Genomic DNA, 25,000 nt, shown 5'->3' with positions numbered 1-25,000 from the left:
TTTGACTCCTAAGTTTCAAAATGGAAACAAAAAAGAAAGGGTTAACATCAGTTCTCCTCTCTCTCTCTCTCTCTCTCTCTCTCTCTCTCTCTCTCTCTCTCTCTCTCTCTCTCTCTCTCTCTCTCTCTCTCTCTCTCTCCATTTTGAGAACATTTCATTCACAATATTTCACTAAGGTACTTAAACTTGTCTTGAGAATGGCAGATTTCATTTACACTTGAGGGCAAAAATAAAAATAAAAAGATGATTTGATAGCAAAACAAAAAGAAAAATAAAGAAAGAATGAAAAAGGAATAGAAAAAGAAAACGGAAAAGACCAGCGTCATTTAAAAAGAAAGAAAAGAATGAAAAAGAAAAGAGAGAAAGACACAAAGCGTTTCCATCAACAACTCTATCTTACGTCACCATTTCCACGACCTTTCCACACACACATACACACACACACACACACACACACACACACACACACACACACACACACACACACACACACACACACACACACAGTCTAGTTTAGTTTAGCTTATTGACAAAAATACGAATTACACACTGCAAAATACACGAGTAACAAAATAAAACAAACGAATTGTAAAGAAAATAACACAGTATTAAAAACATGTCAATTGTCCAAATAAAAACTAAAATATCATCATTTTGTTCAGGCAGAGGGTAACACACACACACACACACACACACACACACACACACACACACACACACACACACACACACACACGGAGGAGGACGAAGAGGTGAAGGAAGACACGTCGGTAAATGTAAGAGCAAAGTGATTCTTTCTACTCACAGCTTCTCTTCGGTACTCTTGAAGATTCCTGTTCTGCTGTACTTAGTGTGTGTGTGTGTGTGTGTGTGTGTGTGTGTGTGTGTGTGTGTGTGTGTGTGTGTAGTAGTAGTAGTAGTAGTAGTAGTAGTAGTAGTAGTAGTAGTAGTAGTAGTAGTAGTAGTAGTAGTAGTAGTAGTAGTAGTGACAGCAGCAGCAGCGGCAGTGGTGGTGGTGGTGGTAGTAGTAGTGGTAGTGGTAGTAGTAGTAGTAGTAGTAGTAGTAGTAGTAGTAGTAGTAGTAGTAATAGTAGTAGAATAATAACGATAATAGAAAATTAAGAAGGGAAAGCACAAAAACAAGAGGAGACGGAACAACAACAACAACAATAACAACAACAACAACAAATATATCACCAAAACAAACAAAATAAAACAAAATAAAAACAAGGAGACCAGTTACACAAGACAACGAAACACACACACACACACACACACACACACACACACACACAGACACACATACACACACATTGGTCTCCCTGGGAAGCTGGCAACCCGCCTCTCGCTGCCACAAGCACACCAGGGTACACTTTCTCGCTGGGGAGGAGAGAAGAGAGCAAGTTGAGGGAGAGGGAGGGAGGGAGGGAGAGGGAGGGAGATGAAGAATGAAGCACGGAGAGGGAGAGGGAGAGAGACAGGGAGTGAGGTAAGCAAAAAGAAAGGGAAGAAGGTACGAAGAGGAAAGCAGAGAGAGAGAGAGAGAGAGAGAGAGAGAGAGAGAGAGAGAGAGAGAGAGAGAGAGAGAGAGAGAGAGAGAGAGAGAGAGAGAGAGAGAGAGAGACTAATCACATAACTGGACAAAGAACAAACAAACGAAGAAAAGAACAGAAGAATTAGGAAAGGACTGGAGAGAGAGAGAGAGAGAGAGAGAGAGAGAGAGAGAGAGAGAGAGAGAGAGAGAGAGAGAGAGAGAGAGAGAGAGAGAGAGAGAGAGAGAGAGAGATTATAGTGAGATAATGAAGCGAGATGAGAGACAGCGGGGGAGAGATGACAGAAGAGATGATGAATGGCGGAGAACAAAGGAGAGAGAGAGAGAGAGAGAGAGAGAGAGAGAGAGAGAGAGAGAGAGAGAGAGAGAGAGAGAGAGAGAGAGAGAGAGAGAGATAAGAAAGAAAAAACGAAAACATGTGAACAGCAGAGGAAAGGTGAAAAGACGAAAACAGAAGTAAAGAAGGAAGATACATGATAACCAAATGAAAGGAGGAAAAGAACGAAAGGAGGAAGTAAAGAGGAAAATATAAACGAAGTAAGACAAGAAAGAGGAAGATAATTAATGAAATGTTAGGAAGAGATATCGGAAGAAAGGAAGGAAATAGGAAAATGAAAATGATAAGGAAGAGGAACACACTAAAAAAGAAAACGAAAAAGAAACAAGAGTGGAGAGGAAAGAAATAGCAAAGTTTGCCTACATTCAACCTGTTCCTAAAAAGGGTGACCGCTCTAATCCCTCAAACTACCGTCCTATTGCTTTAATTTCCTGCTTATCTAAAGTTTTTGAATCTATCCTCAACAGGAAGATTCTTAAACATCTATCACTTCACAACCTTCTATCTGATCGCCAGTATGGGTTCCGTCAAGGCCGCTCGACTGGTGATCTTCTGGCTTTCCTTACTGAGTCTTGGTCATCCTCTTTTAGAGACTTTGTGTGAAACTTTTGCTGTTGCCTTGGACATATCAAAAGCCTTTGATAGAGTCTGGCACAAAGCTTTGATTTCCAAACTACCCTCCTACGGTTTCTATCCTTCTCTCTGTAACTTCATCTCAAGTTTCCTTTCTGACCGTTCTATTGCTGCTGTGGTAGACGGTCACTGTTCTTCTCCTAAATCTATTAACAGTGGTGTTCCTCAGGGTTCTGTCCTGTCACCCACTCTCTTCTTATTATTCATTAATGATCTTCTAAAACAAACTTCTTGTCCTATCCACTCCTATGCTGATGATACCACCCTGCACTTTTCCACGTCTTTTCATAGACGTCCAACCCTTCAGGAGGTAAACATATCACGCAGGGAAGCCACAGAACGCCTGACTTCTGATCTTTCTAAAATTTCTGATTGGGGCAGAGCAAACTTGGTATTGTTTCAATGCCTCAAAAACTCAATTCCTCCATCTATCAACTCGACACAATCTTCCAGACAACTATCCCCTCTTCTTCAATGACACTCAACTATCCCCCTCTTCTACACTGAACATCCTCGGTCTGTCCTTTACTTATAATCTGAACTGGAAACTTCACATCTCATCTCTAGCTAAAACAGCTTCCATGAAGTTAGGTGTTCTGAGACGTCTCCGCCAGTTTTTCCTCAACCCCCCGCAGCTGCTAACTCTGTACAAGGGGCCTTATCCGTCCATGTATGGAGTATGCTTCACATGTCTGGGGGGGGTTCCACTCATACTGCTGTTCTAGACAGGGTGGAATCAAAAGCTTTTCGTCTCATCAACTCCTCTCCTCTAACTGACTGTCTTCAGCCTCTCTCTCACCGCCGCAATGTTGCATCTCTAGCTGTCTTCTACCGCTATTTTCATGCTAACTGCTCTTCTGATCTTGCTAACTGCATGCCTCCCCTCCTTCCGCGGCCTCGCTGCACAAGACTTTCTTCTTTCTCTCACTCCTATTCTGTCCACCTCTCTAACGCAAGAGTTAACCAGTATTCTCAATCATTCATCCCTTTCTCTGGTAAAACTCTGGAACTCCTTGCCTGCTTCTGTATTTCCACCTTCCTATGACTTGAATTCCTTCAAGAGGGAGGTTTCAAGACACTTATCCACCAATTTTTGACCACTGCTTTGACCCTTTTAGGGACTGGCATTTCAGTGGGCATTTTTTTTATTAGATTTTTGTTGCCCTTGGCCAGTATCCTTCCTACATAAAAAAAAAAAAAAAAAAAAAAAAAAAAAAAGGACGATAAACGAAACACGGAAGAGGAAAAGGAATAAAGGGAAGGAGATAAAGGAGAACTAGGATAGAAGAAGAAAAAAAAACGTAAAGCAAAGATGAAAGAGGAAAAGTGAGGAATGGAGAAGAAACAGGATATAAATAAAGAATTAAGACTAACAGAAGAAAAAGAAAAGGAGGTAGTAGTAGTGGTGGTGGTGGTGGTGGTGGCCTGGTGACCTTGGCAGAGAGAGAGAGAGAGAGAGAGAGAGAGAGAGAGAGAGAGAGAGAGAGAGAGAGAGAGAGAGAGAGAGAGAGAGAGAGAGAGAGAGAGAGCAACGAACATGAAAGGAACGATATAAACAAAGACACACTGAGAGAGAGAGAGAGAGAGAGAGAGAGAGAGAGAGAGAGAGAGAGAGAGAGAGAGAGAGAGAGAGAGAGAGAGAGAGAGAGAGAGAGTTGGCACCGCAGCCCCTTAGCAACTGTCAAGTATATATTCTTTCCTCCTTTTTGTTTCAGCCCTTCATGACGACAGGAGTAATAATAATAATAATAATAATAATAATAATAATAATAATAATAATATATAATAATAATAATAGCAGCAACACCACTCGATGACGCAACACCTGCTCAAGCCGCGCCATGCAGGTAAACAGGTGAGCGAAGGTGAGCGTTGTTACCTGGTGGGGTTATTTGACTAATCATCCTTCAGCCTTACCTATCAACAGAGAGAGAGAGAGAGAGAGAGAGAGAGAGAAAGAGAGAGAGAGAGAGAGAGAGAGAGAGAGAGAGAGAGAGAGAGAGAGAGAGAGAGAGAGAGGAATGGGAAGGGAAACTACTACATTACTACTACTACTACTGAAACGTGTATGACAAGAAAACTAACACGTAAGAATGATTACACACACACACACACACACACACACAATCCTTTTTCCTAGTTCGTGTGTTCCATTTCAAAAAGTTGTTTATCTTAGAATATATACTGCGTGATCGTTTATATAAGTATGTATGCATGTATATATGTTATCAGTAAACCACAAAAAATGCCTTTAGTCTTATCAATATCACTATTACCGCCAAGACTATCAACACCCATCCCCCCCCCCAACACTTTTAAGTTTCGAGAAAACGAGGCTTACCACACTTTAAGGTTTCCCAATACTAAACACGGCCATTACAAAATTAAGGCGGGCAGCCCTTTTAAGACCACGTCATCGACTTTAAGAACGCAAGAAGAGAGAACATAACAAGAGAAGCTGCAAGAACCCATCAGGCCTACACGTGGCAGTCCCTGTGTAAATCATGCCGGTTTATCTCCACGTATCATCGTCATCCATAAATTAGTTTCATCTTTTAAAAGCTCCCTGTTGACCTAATTACTGAGTCTATTTCATTCATATAACTCATTTCTTTTTATCTTTTTTTATCTTTTTTTTTTTTATCTAGGTATATTAATCTTGAATCCGTTATTTTTCATCCTATCTTGATTACCAATCCTGATGATCCCATGTCACTTTTGTTCTACCCCTTAAACCACTCAAGGCCACCAGATGCCCTCTTAATCCACGCTTGTAAGGAATGTAAACACGTGCTGCTAGTGGATTCCAAGGTAGGGACGACACTAACCTTACACAGTTGTATCATAACTAACAAGTGATAATGAAGTTAGAAAGATGAAGTTATTTAGTCCCGTTCATTACTAGACATCTTTCAAAACTTCTATAATCTATTAATTATTTAGTTATGACAGTAAGAGAGAATTGTAGAAGCGAATGTGTTAAATAACCTCATATTTAAAATTCTCCAAGAATAGAAGTTTAGAGGATAGTTACAGGGAACTTTAAAAGATTAGATAAATTTATGGATAGGGACGATAGGTGGATCTGGGGAGATACGTCTTCATACAAGGACTGCAACGTGTGTGCTTAATGGTTTCTTGCAGCTTTCCTTATTATTTATTTATCTATTTTTTTATTATTTAACCCTGTTTCTTAGTTATTTAACCCCATTCATTAATAAAGAGATCTTTCAAAACTTCCATCACTTTTAAATGACGTAGTTGTAATTATATGATGTAACTGCAGTGGTGAATGTATGAAATAACTTGATGTTTATAATTCAACAACCAGCAGTGAGTGTTGCATCATCACTCGGCGACACAATCATCACATACACTCGTACTCAATACGCTCCCTGAAATCTATGAGGAAATCTTTGATAAAGCTCTCTCTCTCTCTCTCTCTCTCTCTCTCTCTCTCTCTCTCTCTCTCTCTCTCTCTCTCTCTCTCTCTCTCTCTCTCTCTCTAAGCTTAAATTGCATAGTTAAACTTGAACCAGATAAGTAAACCAAATAAACCAGATCAGTTTAAACCAGGTAAGCTTGAACTAAGTAATCCAGATAAGCTTGAGTCAAGTAAGTAAACTGGATAAGCTTAAACCGTGTAGGTGAACCAGGAAAATAAACAAGCCTGAACCAGGTAACTAAAACAGATAAGCATAAACCAGGTTAGTAAAAGAGATAAGCTTGAACAAATATGTAAACCAGATAAGCTTGAATAGGTAAGTGAACCAGGTGAGTAAACCAGATAAGCTTGAACCAAACAAACCAAATCAAGTGGACCAAATAAGCCTCTACCAGATAAATTTGAACCAAACAGGCTTGTAATTGGTAAGCTTGAACCGAGTAAACTTCTACTGAAGTAAGCTTGAACCGAGCAGACTGTACTTCTTGGTTAAACTTGAACAATGTAAGGTTAAACAAGATTAAGTAGACATGTAAACTTAAACTGGCACTAGATTAAGCTTGAACCCGGTAAGAAAACCAATTAAGCTAGAAACCAGGTATGCTTGAAACGCAAATTTGTAAGTACCGGGACCAGACGGGGTACTTATACGATCAGTAACGACCCCGCCCTCCTCCTGAGGTCACAACACAGGTACAGAGGGAGGGGGAGGATGGCTACCCTGCGGGGGGGTGGGAGGGTGTACGGGGGGTTCCTCACCTGCCTCTACGGGTACATTGGCGCCAGTGGTTGTAACACCTCCTCCCGGGGACTTATTTGCACTATGGCGCACTTGTGACGGGTGTGTGTCGCTCTCGTGTCACTTAAAGCACTAGGGAAAGCACATGAGGAACGCCAGCAAGATGAGATACGCGTACACCTAACTCCTGTGACTGCCGGAGCAACACTGAGTGATTGCGCGCCAGAGATTCAGTTGCCAGAAGTTCCCTAGATTTCTACCCTAGATATTTTTTTTATTATTATTATTTTTTCTCACATTATTTATTTATTTTTTCAAATGTTGTAGGAATTCTTAGTCGAATCCTCACGGGTGTTTTCACTTGCATGTTGGCGGTGCGCATGTTAAAATATCACTAAAATAGGGAAAACACCCTTGACAACTCTCCTAATAACTTGAACTAAATAAACTTGTCATTGTGAAGATAAGACACCAAAATGAATCAGAATACATCCCAATCTTGATCATACGTTATTCAATACCACATGGCCAGTGGAGCCTTTATCTAAGTATTGATAACATACCTTATAAGTTGCGTATTCTTGTTGCAAATCACATGTGTGGCTTGTTACCTTTTCTTAATAAAATCAATGGTCTATGTCTATAAACGCTGCTTATATCCTGAGCTGATGACAAAAGACAATACATAGCACGGGAAAACACAATGAAAAATATCTTACATCCCTGCAAACTAGAATAATTGAAGGGGAGTTCTCTGTATCTGGCAAAAGTAAAAAAAAAAAAAAAAAAACAGCAGCAGAAGTTTCTCCCTAGCCTAACATTTTGCACAGAGTATCGTTCACCTTACTTCTTTCACATCCCTCGTCCTGGTCCTCGCCTCCCTCCCTCATACCTATCATCAGAGACAATTAATTCCACTACCAAGAAAAAGGAGCCGAGTATTAGCCATAATTCACTGTTATTACATGACTGGCGGATGTTTTTAGATCTCAGGAATCGAGACATTATAACAAAGACTAAAATGCTCGGGGCTGGCTTTACTTCTGCTCCAGGACAGGAACCTCATTTCGAAAGGCTGTGGAGTCCAAGATAATTAAAGTTTTCATGTGTTTTCTTTTTCTTTTTTTTTCATTGACACTACATAATTCTTGTTAAATATCACTAGAATCATGTCACTTGGAGCCTCGATAACATAATTACTATAGCCTGTTAGAACTCTATTGGGATGAAGAGCGAGGCATGGGGGAAGAAAGGGCGGGGCTGTCTACTTCCTCTTATGCAAACTTTATATTACGTAAATCTTCTCTGCCATTTAGTGTCAGGATTTGGCGCCACGTAGCTACAGTACAAGTATGCTGCTCTCTCTCTCTCTCTCTCTCTCTCTCTCTCTCTCTCTCTCTCTCTCTTATGCAAGCTTTATAAGTCCATCTTCTTTATAGTGTCAGGATTTGGCGCCAACTAAGAGTCTTTGGTTGTGTTTCTGCCTTGCATTTTTTCTCGTGTCGCACCTCCACTAGTTACTAAAGGCTTATATGAGGTTTTAATGTCATTTTTGTTATGGCTTTAGTGATACATTAACAATATTTTTACATTATTAACGGGAGAAACACTCTTGACAACCCGACTAATCATATCTGTGGCGTTTGAAAATAGTCGTGGTGAAAGAGCGAAGCGTTTCAGAATGGGGGCTTTTTGTAGCTTTGGCGTGGCATCTCATCCCAATCTTTATCGTCCCTTATCTTCCCCTCAACATTTTTTTTTTTTTGAGTGGGGTTCCTTATCTTTACTATACAAATTTTTCCCTAATCACCTAGCTGCAACATTTAATTTTTTGTTTAGTTTTAATAGTACAGTATCTCAAACGAGTCTGTAGCCTGGAAAAGACCAAACTAACTGCCTATTAAAATTCTCGTTTTCTGTTTAAGCTTGAACCAAGTAAGTGAACCATGTTTGAAATAGCTTGAACCACATCGTTGACCAGGTTAAGTTTGTAGATGAACCAGTTAAGCTTGTAAACTACTACGTGAACCAGATAAGCGAGCACTTAAATGTTAATAGCAAGGGATGACCACACCAGTGAAAGAATTGGTAGGCTCTTCATCTCTTCTCACACGACCAAAACATCTCAGCCCAACAAATGCTATGCTATGAGCCACTGAGAAAATAAACAAATAAAAGATTACTCTTATGTTCTTTATGTGAAGAATGGATGCCAAACTCGTGATGCAGTGTGAATTATAGACTGGTAAATATATCAGATAGACAGACAGACAGTAAAATACAATAAAATACTAAACCAGAACTGATAACTATAATGACAGCGAGATAGATGGATAAACAGACGGACACAGACAGATAGATAGGTAGAAAGACAGAAAGATAGACAGACAGATAGACGGAAAGATATATAGATAGAGAGATGAATAGACAGGTGGATACATAGATAGATGGATCAGTATTTAGATATCGATAGATGGAAACAGCAGGTATAAATAATCAAGTATAGCGCTAAAACTGATGGCTTTATACACGACAGGAAAGAAGGACAACTCTCAGCATATAAAAATTTATTAAAATTACAAAGCAGAATGACCAACAAAGACAATTATCATGATGAGGGTGTTTGCTGCTTATTTGATAAGCACGCCATGTGGACTGTTGTGAAACCCGCCCAGTTGTGTTCTGTCACCCCCCCACCCTCACCCTGCGCACGAACACACACACACACACACACACTAGTATCATGTATAATCTTCAGTTAGTTCACACACACACACACACACGATTACATGCCGATACAGAATCATTTTAAGCTACATAATATATTGACAGATTGTTATAACCTTTAACAATTACTGTAAACAATTTCACTGGTTACATTTCCTGCATTACAGCCAATTGAACAACCTATGACATGAGACAATGCTCACTAAAGGACGAGGGATCACTCACTAATGGTGCGGGCGAGGGCGAGAAGGTCACACTGTCGGCTGTATTTCCTCAAGGTCTTTAGTTCAGTTTGAGGCCGATTCAGAACTATGAAATAAAACAGAACAGAGGAAAAATGGGTAACAGGAAGCATCATAAGGTCTTGTTTGCTTTTTTGTAATATCACCCAGCCAATTATTTCACTTCCTGTTGCCCATTTCTTCTTCACTCTACAGTAGTTATTGTGAACATGTTTGCTTCATATAGATTTTGATTACATTTGTCAACATCTCATAACTGACTAATTGTTTCAGCACCCTGCTCTCCGACCTGAACTCAGAATCTGAATTTAGGGAATTTTTTCAAAGAATTTAAGTCACATGATGGGGCCTTCTGATGTGCCTCTTAAGGTAATGTTCTCAGCTTGTGTGGATGTAACTCACTGCTTTCTGTACCCTATTCTCACTTTGCTTTTTTTGGGTTAGGATAAAGAATTCAGGGACACATCATTAGGTCCCATTATAAGGTTATATTCTGATGTGCCTCTTACAGTAATTTTCTGAGCTTGTGAGGATGTAACTCACTGCTTTCTGTACCCTATTCTCATTTTGCCTCTTTGGATTAGGATGGAAAATTCAGGGTCACATCATCAGGTCCCATTAGAATGTCATATACTGATGTGCCTCTTAGGGTGCTGCACTGGGCTTGTGAGGGTCAGTGAGTGTCAGCTGACCAGTCCACCACTGGCATGAAGGGTAAACACAACCAACACTCCTACACAGAGCTACATCATGGGGAAGCCAAGACAGCCAGGTGTGTGTCAAGACAGGGACTCACTGGCAGGTCTCGGCAGCAAAGAAAACAGATCCTTTGTTGGTGAGCAAGAAATGGGATGGAGGAAGGATGGTCCAAACAGAAGTGGTGGTGTTGTGTTGAAGCTAAATGTTGGAGAGGTTATTACGGTTCTGCCACACGGGGAGTGAGGCGCTTCCTTTGCTCTAGAGGCGATGCAACTCACTGCTGCTGCTGGAGCTAATGTATATTATTTACAACACTAGTCGTTGATAAAAACTCTGCTATGCTGCGCCCCTACCATCAAAAAACTGGGTGGGCTACATCAAAAAATGCTATTGTGTGTAAACAGGGTCACACCACTGATTCTGGGGGTTTCTTTCGACCTCACAGGCTGAGCTGCGACGCACACAACTCAGATGTGCACCGGCAGCGAGAAACCCTTGCCTGTGGGTCGCACCTCTGGACTAACCAGTGTACAGAGCCTCTCTATGACAGCTACAGTCACGCACACGCACACACACATCTAGTGGAAGAGTGATATCACACGCGATTAAAGACTTGAGGCGCCCCAGTGTGTGTTCCCTGAGGCTTGTGAGTTGTTGTCATGCCGGTGTTGATGTTGGGGGATTTTGCAGCGAATGAAGGGATGCATTGAATCAACTTGATGATCACAAGATAGATTTTTTGCCTCATTCACACTGTCCATTAATAAATCATTACTGGAAGAGTGTACATTCTCAATTTGATGTCTGAAATGTGTACCTGCCTCATTTACATCATCTATCACCTATGTCACTAATAGGGGTGTACATTGTCAATTTGATTGAGAAATTGCCTATACACTTCTCTAGCACTATCTATCTATACATAATTTCCAGCAAGCAATATTTCACCAATCTGAAGTCTGAGAAGATGCAAGCCCATCTTCCAAAGTTAAGTATAAGTCAAAGGCCAAATGAGACCAAAGTGAGACCAAATGGCAACAAAGACAAACCTCAGGGACACACACCAAGACATGGTATATTTTTTAACCTTCTTCCACTTACTATATTATGAAATGGAGGGAAAAATTGGAATATATGGTTATGTCATCAGCATTTGTCACTCCCGGCACATAAGCCTCAATGCAAAGTTATGCCAAGAAAAGACTTGCTTCATAAACGCTATGGTCGGTTAAGAGGAGACTTCCACTAATGCAACTTTTTTTTTAATGTGGAAACAAACTATTAACTCTGCTTGGGCACAGCTGTGGGTCAGGTGATGAAGGGACTGTGTGTATGTACGTATGTGTTTATCTTGTAGTTTGCAGGGCCTGAGTTATTCTAATGATGTTTTGTCTTAGTGTAAGCATTCATCCAGTCTTCCTCCTTCAGTTGAAGTATGTATCCAGTCTTATTTCTGTTCTTACATGTCTGCCTGTCCTTCTGTACTTGTATTTATTTATCTGCAGCTTCACAGGATAAAGTGAAGCATGTAAAGTTTTGTTTTTTATTCTTGTGTTTGTCTGCCTGTCCTGTACTTGTATCTATTTATCTATATCTTCACAGGACAAAGTGCAGCTTGTCATGTCTTTTTTTTTTGTTATCTTTCTGTCTATGTGTCACTCAGCACCCTGGCCCACAGCTGTGCCACCGCAGCACCACAGCACCACCTCTCAGTGCTGCCTGTGCTTCCTACATGCTAGGGAATAATATCATCTGGAAAAAATTCAATTTGTCAGTATGATCATACAGACTAATATTATGATGCACTGAAGAAGTTATACCTTTTCAATTCAGTAATATTTGTTTACGAGGATGATTGGAATATATATTCTATTATATAATAGTGGTTTCAAACCTTTCTTTATCACTTATTCTAATATTTTAATAGCACTTATATATGAATAAAATTTGCTACAGTAGGTACTTAAAATTTTAACTGAGAAAATATAATTCTAGCAAGTAAACTCAACTGCTAAATATATATACACAATGTTAAAACTCCAATATTTGTTCAACCATTATGTCAGGCAATATATAGTTCTTCTATAACCTACAATAAAAATCCCTACATACTAAATATTGAACAACTAACAGAGCAATGCATCCACTCAGTGCATGGGAATTGTCTGCTGTCCATGATCCTTACAGCTACAACCAACAACAAAATGTATGCAGGGAAATAAACCCAGAGGGAAATTATGCATCAAAGCAAACCTGCAGAAAGAGACCAACCGTATAGTCAGTTTGTAACAGTGACCGTGGCTGAGTGGCACCTCTGCCACTCACTGCAGGCCACCAGGCAAAACAACCTCCTCACAGCCGCCTCCTCCTGCGCCTCATGAATGCACTCACAGATAACTGAGATGTATAAACACAATACAATAACTCCACACTGATCTAATATTTTCAGAGTACCTTCAGTTCCTCCCTCAGAAGCACCCCTTTTTTTATCTCATGTCCTCTTAAAAAAAAAATAAATAAAAAATAGCAAGGCATTTATTTGATTCCTTTGCATATAAGTCAAAAGAAATGTGTCCCAGTGGTGGTGGTGATGACTGTAGTGGTTGATAATAGGCCCGCTTCATGTCTCTGCCACGTGTAGGCCTACTGGTTTCTTGCAACTGCCCTTGTGTTGTGTTCTAATGGCCCTGCTGTCATGATGTATCCCGGCCAGTCCTTCACCTTCCACAGCCTCCAGTCAGTCTGTGGAGGTCAGTGCTGTGAAAGCCAGTGTGTTCCTGCTGGTGTGCCTGCTGTCCTGCACTCAGCCAAACAGCATTCACTGCCTCCACTCATTGCTGTGATGGGACAGACAGCCAGGACTTTCTTCACTTCCTCCCGCAGCCTCTAGTCAGCTGCCTCTGTGTAATCCTCCTCCTGGTCCAACCTGCAGCGTCCAGTGCTCCATTCCACTCACTCATGTCACAGATGTCCCCAGTCCAGTTTGATCCTGTCCTTGCCTCAGACATGTATGGACCAGGAAGCCTCAGCCCCAAGACTAAAAGGTCCTCAGAGCCTCCGGTGCCTTACTCAAGCACCACCGCCTGATTTCTTCATGATCGCCAGGCCCTACCAGCTTCCCCCAGCAGCCTGTGGAGAGGTCAGGCATTAGAATTATATGTCAGGGACAGAAGCATCACGTGGCTGCCCAACAACACAGGAAAAGGGGAAAAAAGCTCCCTTCCCATATGTCACAGCAGACCACTACTGTCTCCTACCTGGCACAGCGTTGGCAGGCTTGCAAAAATTCCTCCAAAAAAAGGCGAAGGAAAAAAATAAAAAAAAAACAGCATTTCGCAAGTTAGATCAGTAGAGTCAAAACCCGTTAAAGGAGGAGTTTTCAGTGAGTAGGATCTTTAGTTGGCATCACACCAGTACGTCAAGATGTGTGAGGAAAGTCTTACAGGACATGGAAGAAGGCTCAGTGAAGGAACATGACAGCTGCGCAAAGAATGATAAGGGCAATGGGCTTGAAAAAATACACACGTAAAAGATCAAGGAAGGTGGAAGAGGACAGGTGATAAAAGGAGGAATCAAACTACAGCTACATACAAAAAAGTAACACCAAGTGCATAAATATTCATTAAAAAAAGACTGCAAAAATATAATGAAGGGTGAGGAGAGGGTTGGGCTGGCCGTGTATCAACTTTTCAAAGCGTATGACTGAAGTGGCTTAGCTTTGTTGGGAGACAGACCCTAAGAAGACTGGCCAAGAAGTCTGAGATGAAGACCCACCCTGCGACTCAACACTGGAGGGAGAGAACATCCATTAAAACATAAGAACACATACAGAACACAATTACAAGAGGAGGCCCTGTATCAATGCCAGATGTTACAGTGAGAGAAAAAATACAGAAAAAATATATGTACATAATCTGAAATCCAATCTGGTGTTTAAATATGATACATAGTAGTGTTAATTAATAAAATGGTAATGATGATGATGGCAAGATATATTTATACTCATTACAGTATACTGATAAAATAGAGAGTATAAGAGATATGTACTCATCATCATCACAAGAATATGAAAAAAAGAACATTAAAAAGTTATTATATTACAGAAAAAAGAGAGAAAAAAATACGAACGCTCGTAATAAATGTGCAGAAAGGAATGCATAGACAAATGTTAATGCATAGATCAAAAGATGTTAACGAGTCTGCTCTGCATCATTCATCATTCATCTAATTAAGCTGTTACGGTAATCATCATCAAACAAAGTTGGTCATCAGCACTCTTGAAGTCAAGCTTTTCTGTCTTTCAATCAAGCTTCGAAACTGGCATTAATTTGCATGCTTGTAAGAGAGAGAGAGAGAGAGAGAGAGAGAGAGAGAGAGAGGAGAGAGAGAGAGAGAGAGAGAGAGAGAGAGAGAGAGAGAGAGAGAGAGAGATGAGAGAGAGGAGAGAGAGAGAGAGAGAGAGAGAGAGAGAGCCAGGCCATAACCAATCTGAGCATTTTCAATAATCAGGCAGCCATGCAGAGAGAGAGAGAGAGAGAGAGAGGGAGAGAGAGAGAGAGAGAGAGAGAGAGAGAGAGAGAGAGAGAGAGAGAGAGAGAGAGAGAGAGAGAGAGAGAGAGAGAGAGAGAGAGAGAGAGAGAGAGAGAGAGAGAGAGAGAGAGAGAGAGAGAGAGAGAGAGAGAGAACAAGCCGTTTCATTCCCATGCATAAAGACACAGGTGAAATATAGTACAGGGTAACAAGCCAAACAGGTAACTTTAAAGAAGACCCTCGTAGAAATTCAGAAAACGATGCAATAGAAAACGGGAAGGAGACCAGAAAGGAGGAGGATGGACTAATAAAAAAAGAAAGAATTCACAAGCCAAGACAAAAACACACACACACACACACACACACACACACACACACACACACACACACACACACACACACACACACACGTTAGTCAAAAAAAGGATATATGAGTAAAAGAAGGGAAAAATGCTACAATTTCATGCTAGTATAGATAAAAAAAACAAGAGAAAAGGTTAGCTAAGTTATGCCTCGTTGCCAGTGTCAATATATGGATGGATGGGAGGAGAAGGGAGGAGGAGGGGAATATATGGGAAAGAAATGGGGGCATACGTGTACCATCCCTCCCTCATTAATGGGAATGGAAGGGTGAGGAGAGAAGAGGAGGATGGTAAACAGGAAGATTGATAAGAGTGATGGAATAAGGAGAAAGGAAGACTGTGATACAAATATTGGTAGATAGAGAGAGATAGATACATAAAAAGAGGATAAACAAGGACCGTTGATAAGTAAGAGTAATGGAAAGAGGGAAAAAGCAAGAGTATACTACAAAGATTGATAGAGAGATAGACAAATAAAAAGGAAGAGTAAAAATAATGACAAATAAGAATGATAGAGGGAAAAGAAAGGAAGACTATGATACAAAAACTGATAGACAGACAGATAAATAAATAATAAATAAGGCTGATTAAATGTAAAAGAAAGAAGAGGAGAGATAATAATAGTACGAGTATATACAAACAAAGGTAACGGAAGTAAAAATAAAAGCGAAGAAAGGAGAAGTGAACGAAAAAAAGAAAAAAAGTTATCAAAGAATGGAAGAAAGGAGGGAAGATAAGAGAACAGTAAGAAAAATAGAAAAATATAAATCAACATATTCAAATGAAATAGAAGAAAGGAAGGAAGAAATAATTAAAAGAAGGAAGGAGGGAAGGAGAGAAGGACTTAAAGCAGATAAAAGAATAATAAAAAGATAATTAACCAACATATTCAAATTCAAAAGAAGGAAGAAAGAAAAGAAGGAAGGGAAACGATGATAAAAGGAGGGGAGGAGATGAAGGGTGGAAGAAAAATGGTTAAAAAGGAGAGAGAAAAGATAAAAGAACACAAAGAAAATAATAGAAGGAAGAAAGAAAACAATAACATAAAAAAAACAAGAACGGGAGAGAGGAGATGAAGGAAGAAAAGATGGAAAAGAGCAGAAAAATCAATGAAATGAAGAAAGAAAACGGAAAACAACAAAGAAAACAAGGGCAGGAGAGAGGAAGTGAAGGATAAAACGAAGAAAAGAGGATGGAAAATAGCAGAAAAAGTCAATACAATGAAGAAAGGAAAAGAAAAGAATTAAATAATAAAGAAAACGAGAACAAGAGAGAAGAACTGAAGAATGGAAGGAAAAAGGATAAAAAAGGAGAAAGAAAGATTGAAAGGAAAGAAAGAACATAAAAGAATAGAAAAAAAATCAATAAAACAACAACAAAGAAAACAAGAGCAGGAGAGAGAAAGTGAAGGAGGGAAGGAGGGAAGGAGGGATGGATGGAAGGACTCACTGTAGAAATGGACGGCGGCTGTTGTCCCTGGAGGCTGAAAAGAGGGACACCTGTTAGTCCTTACGCCTGACACCTCACGCTCCAGCAACCGAAGAGGAGGAGGAGGAGGAGGAGGAGGAGGAGGAGCTTGTCCTGATTTAAAGAATAAGTCAAATGGGCAAATATTTTTTTCACACTTGCCAAACATAATCGATTTTTCTCCTTTATTATTTTTTTTTTAGGTTCGTTTCGTAGAGAGAGAGAGAGAGAGAGAGAGAGAGAGAGAGAGAGAGAGAGAGAGAGAGAGAGAGAGAGAGAGAGAGAGAGAGAGAGAGGAAAGTGAAAGTTGTTGGATGAAGACGAGGAATGCGTAGAGAGAGTGGGAAATTACAGAAAGAAAACGGATAGTGAGAAGTACAGAAATAAAACGAGGGATGAGAAGTAGAGAAAATGGAAATTTCTAGAAAGAAAACGAGGAATGAGTAGAGAGAGAGAGAGAGAGAGAGAGAGAGAGAGAGAGAGAGAGAGAGAGAGAAGAGAGGAGAGAGAGAGAGAGAGGGAGGTTAGAGGAAGAAAACGAGCAGTGAGAAGTACAGAAAGTGGGAAGCTATGTATAAAAAAAATAATAAAACAAGGAATGAGAACTAGAGAATGGGAAATTGAGAAAAAAACGAAAATGAAGTGAAAAGTAGGAGAAAATGGGAAGCTGAATAACTCAAGGTTTTTTTTAGAAGAAAATGGAACGCCTGAAAAAGAGAGAGAGAGAGAGAGAGAGAGAGAGAGAGAGAGAGAGAGAGAGAGAGAGAGAGAGAGAGAGAGAGAGAGAGCGCGCTCCTTACGCCACTGGATCGATCATGTCCCAGTCCAGTTCTTGTTATGGCAGGTCAGGATTTTTGAGTCGTCACGTCAGGTCAGGGTCATATTAGATCAGGTTACGCACAAGATACGTGACGGTAACTCATAACATCATCATACGTAAAAGAAAAAGAAAAAAAAAAAAAGAACATTAGTAAAAATAAGATAAAAAAAATAATAAGAAGAATGAAATGACACAAATGAAGAATAATATTATCACTTATTACCTCATAAAAAAAAAAAAATAAAACAGAAAATGGAACACACTACTACTACTACTACTACTACTACTACTACTACTACTACTCGACCCTACCATGATGTGAGGGAGGAAGAGCAAATCATGAAATACAACTGGTAAAGGTAAGTATTGGGAGGTATTAATTAAGGTGCGTATTTCAAGGTGAACATAGTGACCAGGTAAATCAGGTAAGGGGGGAGATGGGAGTAGGGGGGAGGGAGGGAAATATATTGCGCCTAATATTTTATGAAGGAGGAGGAGAAGGAGGGGAGGAGGAACAAGAAAGATGAGAGAGAGAGAGAGAGAGAGAGAGAGAGAGAGAGAGAGAGAGAGAGAGAGAGAGAGAGAGAGAGAGAGAGAGAGAGAGAGAGAGAGAGAGAGAGAGAGAGAGAGAGAGAGAGGTTACTTCAATGGGACTCTGCTACAAAAAATATGAGAATCACTTAAACAGGACTTACTTTAAAGGGAATTCTGATGCAAAAATTTCACCACTAAATCGGTCTTAAGTATTTAACTACTAATGACGCAGAGACACCTACTGTTTGAATCTTGAACTTTGACTGACCATTTATAATAGGTGAATAACAAATAAATAAAGAGAAATATCGATGAATGAATGAATAAATAAACAATAAAGAAAATAAATAAATCTGCAGATACTAAAAAAGAAAATAATAATAATAATAGTATTGCTGCATCTCTCTTTTTAAACGTCAGTGAGGCATGAAATATTTAAGAGATGTAAATGAACGAATGAATGAATGAAAGAATGAAATGTGACGTTACTTTATTTGATCCTTTAAAGGCATTCTACACTTTCCTTAGGTGATTTTATGAAGGTGTAAAAAGTTATAAAATCATTAATAAAGGAAGGACGTGTCAAAGGGTTAAGTATTTAAAATTTATAAGTGTTTCTTTATTTTAAGTATATTTCTAGACTTTCCTGTGATTTTATGAGTCAGAAAAAAAATGAACATAAAAGCGTTCATTAAGGAGGGGCGTGTCAAAGGGTTAGGGAGGGGGGTAAGTACGTAATGTTTCAGTTAAGGGCAAGACAGTGCTGGTAAAGTTTGTAAGTCCTGTCGTCGTCCTTAGTGAAGTGCTAGTGGAGATAAATGTCTGGAATCTTTATCATGAAAGAAGCCAAAAGTACGGAGATAATTCAGGTGAAGTTTAAATTAAGAACAAAATAATGTATGAAACCTGTGTAAAAAGAGGATAAATTAATACCACACCACAAAATTAATATGAAGAAAGAAATCACAAAGGAAATTCAAGGAGTATTAATGTGGAAATAAACCAGAAAAATCATAAATATATCCACAGGAAAGAAAAATCCTTAACAAATAAACCTGGAAATAAGAAATGGCATTAGCAAACAAAAATCCTTTAAAGCAGCTATGAAAATGAACACGTTAACACTGTTTATATATAATGAAAATGCACATGAATCGAATGAACAAAATAAAACAAAAAAAAAACAAAAACAAGTCACATAAAAATCCCTAAAAAAAAATACTAATGAAAAAAGGGGAAAAAAAGAAAAATCCAGAGGAAAAAAAAAGACGATTCATGAAAAAAAAAAATAGTAAAAAAAAAACTAAAAAGAAACACCCCAAATAAAAATAAATTAAATAAAAACTACGGAAAAAAAAGGAAAATCCCTAAAAAACATCCCTAGAATCAAGCAATTACCGACTGTTTTGATAATGTTCGTTTTCATTCAAGAAGGCTTCAGTGTTTTGCCGTCCCCTTCCTTGCCTGACCTGACCTGACCTAACCTGACCCTCGTTGTGGCGGCAGTTGACCCTTATGTTCCTAATTAAGCTAGTCAACAGGTAAGAAAAAGGGGTCAAGATTCTGGTTCCTTGTTCTTTGTCCTTCTCTCTCTCTCTCTCTCTCTCTGATTTTTCTATTTTAACTGTCCTTTATCATGATTATTTCTATTATCATTATTATTATTATTATTATTATTATTATTATTATTATTATTATTATTGCCCTTTATTATTCCATTTGTCTCCGCTTTAATGTTCTTCCTTAATCTCTCTCTCTCTCTCTCTCTCTCTCTCTCTCTCTCTCTCTCTCTCTCTCTCTCTCTCTCTCTCTCTCTCTCTCTCTCGACTGATTGCCTCCCTTTCCCTTTTCCTCTCCCTATTCTCCTACATTCATTCTCTCTCTCTCTCTCTCTCTCTCTCTCTCTCTCTCTCTCTCTCTCTCTCTCTCTCTCTGTCTCTCACCCCTCTCCCTGGGCAGATGGCGACACTCGGCAGACACTCACCCCAACCACCCCCACTCTCACCCCCAACCAGCAATGCGGAGAGAACCCATATTGATTTTCCTCTCTCTCTCTCTCTCTCTCTCTCTCTCTCTCTCTCTCTCTCTCTCTCTCTCTCTCTCTCTCTCTCTCTCTCTCTCTCTTTCAGTACTGCTCTCCTGCCCTAAAATTTCCCCTTTTACTCTTCCTCCTCTGCTAAACTTCTCTGCCTCCTCTTCGTCTTCTCTCTCCACTCCTCCTCCTCCTCTTCTATCTCCTCGTGTTCGCCATAAATTGACGCTAATTGTTGTAGGAGTGGAGGAAAGGAGAGATGGAGGAAAGAGGGAAGAAGGGAGAGAAGAGGGAAGGAATTTGTTAAGAGTAATAATAAGTAGGGAAGTTATTTGAATTTCAAGTTTTTTCCCTAGGACTATTTTGAGGAGGAGGAGGAGGAGGAGGAGGAGGAGGAGGAGGAGGAGGAGGAGGAGGAGGAGGAGGAGGAGGAGGCGATGGAGATACTTCCTTAACATTCTTCATTTATTCATTCATTCTTCCCTCTCCTCAAATTTTCCTTTTTCCTCCTCCCTTTCCCTCCAATCCTTCAGTTATTTCTTCTCTAATCCTCCTCCACCTCCAGCTAATTTTTCCTCCAACCTTCAGTCCTTTCTTCAATTTTCCTCCTCCTCCTCTCTAGTTTCCCCCCTCCAATCCTACCCTTTAATTTTTCCTCCTCCTTTTCTTCCTGTCAATCCCCAACTGTCCTGTCTGTTTGTCTGTTTGTCTGTCCACGCCCATGAAGGCTTCCTCCTCCCTCACGCCCACGCCCACACCAGGGTGGGGGATGGGTGGGGGGCGTGGGGGGGTCACCTTGAAGGGAAGAGATCCGTAAGTCTGGGGGGATAAGGGTCGAAATGGGGGAGGGGGGCGGCACACTCTCGGCGACACACGCACGCACGCACACATACACACACACAGACACAACACTGATGCAAGGGACGGGGAATAGGGGAGGGGGTGACGCAGAGGGGAGGGGAGATTGGGGATAGATGGGGGGAGAGAAGCTTGATGCTAAAAGGTTGGGGAGTGTACAGCAACCAACCCCAATTCTCGGGTTATCAGGGTTGGTTCGCCTCTCCCCAACTCGCCGACCTCCCCTCTCACTTCCCCAGCCTCGCCCCCCACCCGGATGGAGGCTTCGGGTGGGGAGCAGGGCTGGGTGCGTCATACCTCCCCGTGTAGAGTGAAGGGCAGCGTACCTTGGTCACGGGGCGGCGGGGTGTGACAGGCGGGCCCTCAGCCTCCTGCAGAGCGGGGGCCGGGGGGAGGCATGGGGGTGGGGGGCGGCATCTGGTCCTACACTCTGCGGTGCCCTCACATCCCGCGTCCTCCTGGTGGCGACGAGGCTTCCGGGGTGGCGGCGCCGGCGGGCATCGTCAGTGTGGCTCCAGTGTGACAAGTGTGACGGCGCTGCGATGGTGCGGGGTCCCTGGGGGCGGGGCTGGACGAGACTGGTGTTTTTTAAGGGCAGGGAGCGGCGCCCCACAGCCACGCGCCCCCTGCACCACTGCCTGGCCTCCTGGTGGTGGGCGGCTGCAGGCGACAGGTGGTGAGCAGTCTTTTGGGTGACTTGTTTTGGCAGTTTGGAAGGGAACACCCGCACCCGCTGCCCGTCCGGGGTGAGATGGGGCGCCCCGGGCGAGCAGCGGCCCCCGCACCCACACCAGCTTAACGGTGCCGAAGCCGCTGCAAATGCTGTCCTCTTGTGCGTGGACGACGAGTGAACAGTGAAAGGTAACCACCTCAGCCACACGTCGAGTCCTTTGCCCGTCACTCATGAGCGAAATCAGAGGCGGTGAGTGATGAGTAAAGGACTACTTCGTGAGCCCTTCTGGGGGCTGTTCAGAGGAGAGCCGTTTGCAGCCCCTGGAGGGTCTGGGGGGAGGGACTCCTCAGGGGGGCGGGCCAGAGCTGCACCACAGTCTGAGTGACGTCATGGGAAGGAGGATGTGTGATTGGCCGGAGCCACTCACGTCATGGGAGGCGGGAGAGGTGATTGGTGGAGAGTCTCTGTGTGTTACGTGGGAGTGAGGCGGAGCACGTGACAGTCAACTAAGTGGTGGTGTGGGCTGTGAGTGGTGGCGGACTGACTGGACTGGACTGTTAGCTGAGTGACCAGGCGGGGTGAGAGATCAGACGGCCCGTGGGGATCCGTGACGTGACGTGACGTGTGACGAGGTAACGCTTAGACCTTACTACGACAACTCGGCGCCACTTGGGACAGACTCAAGTTAGGTACTGTTCTGAAAGGCTAATGGTGACACACAAAAAGTTGCGGGGGGCAGTAATCCCTATCAGCAAAACTGGACTCCTTCTGCAACGGCTGAGTAACATTTGATGCTCTTGCTGCTCAGTCTGGGGTGGGGGAGCGAGGGTTCCTTCAGAGACCCTTCCAAAAATATTCCCAGCGAGTGGGGGCAGTAATGGGGGCACACAAAATATTAACATTAACAAGAAAAATGAAAACAAGATCCATTCGACAGCTGTCAATAATTAAACAACAGCGACAGGGGCAATGATAATAATAATAATGATAATAATAATAATAATAATAATAATAATAATAATAATAATAATAATAATAATAATAGTGATAATAATGATAATAATAATAGTAATAATAATAATAATAATAATAATAATAATAGTAATAATAATTATAATAATAATATTACTGATAATATTAATTAATAATAATAATAATAATAATAATAATGATGATAGTAATAATAATATGAATAATAAACAGCTAACCACGACTCGTCCAAACACGTTTATCACAAGTAGTATCAGTAAGACCTGCATTAAGGGAGGGGAGGGGGAGGGAGGGCGCCCCAGCCATTAACAATGAGAAAAAAAAGAAAAAAAAAAAGATAAGGGACATAAAGGCATTTACTAGCGTGGTGTAGGGGAGGGGGGAGGGCGGGAAGGTTGGGGGGGCAGCGTAAGGGACGACAGATTGGGGAGTGGGGGGGGGGAACCAACCTCCTACGAACGAATAAGCGTTGTTTCCTTGATATCTGAGGTCAATCAGGCTGACCGGGCTTTGGGGGGGCAGGGGGTGAACAGTGGGAAGGCATCTTTGGGGTGACTTAAATTTAACATGACGTTCATTTTACAGCGTCCTACTGATCCAACACCGACTGTCATGCGGCCTCGCGTCATGCAGCGCCACGGCAAGACAGGGCTGGCACGATGGCGGGGAGGGGGAGGGATGGGGAGGGATGGGGAGGAAGGGAGGATAGGGGTGTGTTGGTCTGAGGAATAAGGACTAGTTGGGTTAGGGTGTGAGGGTGTAAGGGAGGGGCTTGGGGGAGGATAGGGTGATGGTAGGGGATTGATGGGGTGAAGGTTGTTGGGGTGTGTTGTCGTGTGGGGACTGACAGGGGAAGGGGACAGGATAATCCCCTATCCCCTGTCAGTCTGTGAGTTTCTAGGGATTTTTGTACGTGTTTCTGTGGATTTTTTGTGGGAAGTTTCTAGGGAGAATTTCTGGGGATTTTTTTTTTGTCTTTGTTTTAGAGAATATTTGGGGAAGCGTCTACGGAAGTTTTGGGGATCCTTTAGAGAATTTTTAGATATCTGTAGTTTTTTTTTTTTTTAGATGTTATAGAGAATTTTTTTTTGGATTTGTCTAGGTATTTTTGGGGGAAATTTCTAGGGAATTTCTGAGGATATATCTAGGGATTTTCTGGGGAAGTGTCTAGGTAATTTTTTTGGGGATGTGTTTAGAGAAGTTTGGAGATGAGTCTAGGGAATTTTGTGGATGCTTCTAGGGAATTTCTGGTTTGTTGAGGTGGCTGAAGCCCTCACGACAGACGGTGCTGGGCTGAGGGCGCGGGTTGAACACTCAAGGCTAACAAAGACCACAACACCGGCTGTCAGGTAGCAGAGGCGAGAGAGAGAGAGAGAGAGAGAGAGAGAGAGAGAGAGAGAGAGAGAGAGAGAGAGAGAGAGAGAGAGAGAGAGAGAGAGAGAGAGAGAGAGAGAGAGAGAGAGAGAGAGAGAGAGAGAGAGAGAGAGAGAGAGAGATGAAAAGGAAAAAGGAGAGAAAGAATCGAAGGAAGAGAGAGAAAAAAAGAGGCAAAGACGAATAAAGTAAGGGACAAAGAAAGAAAGAGGAAGAAAAAAATAACAAAAGAGAGACAAAAGACAGAAACATGAAAATACAAACAAAAATCGATAATGGTGCAGCACAGTGTCAGAGAGAGAGAGAGAGAGAGAGAGAGAGAGAGAGAGAGAGAGAGAGAGAGAGAGAGAGAGAGAGAGAAAGCGCTTAAAAGTAAAGTACACGGCGCGAGTGAGTGAGTGAGCGAGTGAGTGATCAACAACATAGACAGGCATTGGGCGGTGCGGTGCAGGAGACAGTGAGAGGAGAGAGCGGCAGTGAGAGGGAGAGGCTGACAGAGGGAGAGTGGGGCGAGGGCGGCGGCGGCTGTGGCTGTGTGAGGATCAACACTACAGCGAAGGAAACATGTTACAACGAATAGCTACACGCGACGGAGCCAGGAGCAGGGAGCAGGAGGAAGCAGGAGGTGGAGGGACTGGGAAGAAAAGGGATTAACAGCAGGAAAAATGAGGAAAAAAAAAAGATAAATATAGCAAGAATAGCGAGGACATGATGGTGTTAAAAATTGTAACTATGAAAAGGAAGAAAACGCCCCCCCAAAAAATGATGGGAAAAAGATAAAAATATTGTAAAAAAGTAAGAAGAATTAGAAAGAGGAGGAGTAGGAGGAGGGCAATGAGGGGGGAAGGAATAGGGAAAAAAAAGAATGAACAGGAGGATATAAATGGACAGGATGGTGTAAAAATATAACAGAGAAAGGAAGAGAGTAAAGACCAAGAAAGGAAAAAAATAAAAAAATAAACAAGAATTTGTACAAAAAAAAAAAA

At 41.6% G+C, this 25,000-nt stretch overlaps 2 protein-coding genes across 15 annotated transcripts in view; both read right to left on the bottom strand.

Annotated features, from left to right (window-relative positions):
• LOC135090190 (cyclic AMP-dependent transcription factor ATF-2-like) overlaps positions 1–6,922 on the bottom strand; it is a 36,666-nt gene extending 29,744 nt beyond the window's left edge. For 4 of the 5 annotated variants that reach the window (XM_063986636.1, XM_063986633.1, XM_063986638.1 and 1 more), the window contains exon 1: positions 6,727–6,921. The gene's annotated coding sequence lies outside the window, so the exon portion shown is untranslated. Of the gene's footprint in view, positions 1–6,726 lie in introns of all 5 variants that reach the window. The other variant, XM_063986641.1, reaches the window with a different exon arrangement.
• Positions 6,923–9,262: 2,340 nt separating this feature from the next.
• LOC135090189 (protein quiver-like) overlaps positions 9,263–25,000 on the bottom strand; it is a 68,492-nt gene continuing 52,754 nt past the window's right edge. For 4 of the 10 annotated variants that reach the window (XM_063986623.1, XM_063986632.1, XM_063986631.1 and 1 more), the window contains 4 exons: positions 21,304–25,000; positions 16,716–16,749; positions 14,149–14,162; positions 9,263–13,503 (listed from right to left, as the gene is read on the bottom strand). The exon at positions 21,304–25,000 is cut by the window's right edge and continues 1,037 nt beyond it. The gene's annotated coding sequence lies outside the window, so the exon portion shown is untranslated. Of the gene's footprint in view, positions 14,163–16,715; positions 16,750–21,303 lie in introns of all 10 variants that reach the window. The other 6 variants (XM_063986624.1, XM_063986627.1, XM_063986629.1 and 3 more) reach the window with 6 other exon arrangements.

Source organism: Scylla paramamosain, chromosome 34 (assembly GCF_035594125.1).
Source record: "Scylla paramamosain isolate STU-SP2022 chromosome 34, ASM3559412v1, whole genome shotgun sequence".
NCBI lineage: Eukaryota > Metazoa > Arthropoda > Malacostraca > Decapoda > Portunidae > Scylla > Scylla paramamosain.
Note: the sequence above shows the minus strand (reverse complement) of the source record. Positions and strands in the feature narration are given on the sequence as shown.